At 54.8% G+C, this 852-nt stretch overlaps 1 long non-coding RNA gene across 1 annotated transcript; it reads right to left on the minus strand.

Moving 5' to 3' along the window:
* Positions 1-147: 147 nt before the first annotated feature.
* Positions 148-608, minus strand: LOC106819620. The gene is made up of 2 exons (XR_001395463.1): positions 530-608; positions 148-223 (listed from the first exon to the last, which is right to left on the minus strand). It is a non-coding gene; the product is annotated as an uncharacterized LOC106819620 (long non-coding RNA).
* Positions 609-852: the final 244 nt, after the last annotated feature.

Here is an 852-nt window from a genome sequence, read left to right on the forward strand (position 1 = left end):
GAGATTGAGAGGAGTGGCAGAGTAAAAAAAGGGACAGACAGGGAGGAGAACGTAAACCACACGCACCTTTCTCTGCTGCTTCTCCCATGCCGGGTCGAGAAGGAGGTCTCTCTCCCACTCCTCCTCCTGGTCCATGTACCCTCCATCTTGCCCGCCATCATAGTCGTACTGGTACTGTCCTTGGTATTGCCCTTGCTCCATGTTTTGCATCTCGGGAGGACCCCTGATCAGACAAACCGTATCTTATATACTCGCCACACACACATGCACGCACACATACGAAATCCCCCAACACACCCCCGCTAACTACGACCCGTTTATAAGACGTATGATCGAGAATGAAATCTATGATTCTTTTGAGCCGACGAAGCGAACCCTCGCGAAAAATCTTTCGTCGGTATCGAAAGTAGACCGGAAATCCAAGATGTCACTTCAGCACACCGACGACTGACTTTTAGCGAGGCATGCACTCTCGTCGGAGGAGAAAGCGGCGGAGGAGGCAGCGAATGAGGCAGCGGAGGGCCCTTACACGGAAGAAAACAGGGCGGCACTAGCGAGCGATACTGCACTGCTGGCTTCTGCGAGTTGCGCGTGCTGGCGTCGACTCTTACCGGCTACACGGCGGCGCTGCGATCGCACCGGCTGCCGTCACGTGATCGCCAGGCAGACGCGCCGGATGTGACGCGAGGCAGAGACGCAGGAAGCGTGTGTGGAGAGGACGTATGTGTGTGTGTGTGTGTGTGTGTGTGTGTGTGTGTGTGTGTGTGTGTGTGTGTGTGTGTGTGTGAGTAGAGGTAGTGTGTTGTGTGTGTGTGTGTGTGTGTGTGTGTGTGTGTGTGTGTGTGTGTGTGT

The sequence above is a fragment of the Priapulus caudatus genome, unplaced genomic scaffold, assembly GCF_000485595.1.
Source record: "Priapulus caudatus unplaced genomic scaffold, Priapulus_caudatus-5.0.1 Scaffold3834, whole genome shotgun sequence".
Lineage (NCBI taxonomy): Eukaryota > Metazoa > Priapulida > Priapulimorpha > Priapulimorphida > Priapulidae > Priapulus > Priapulus caudatus.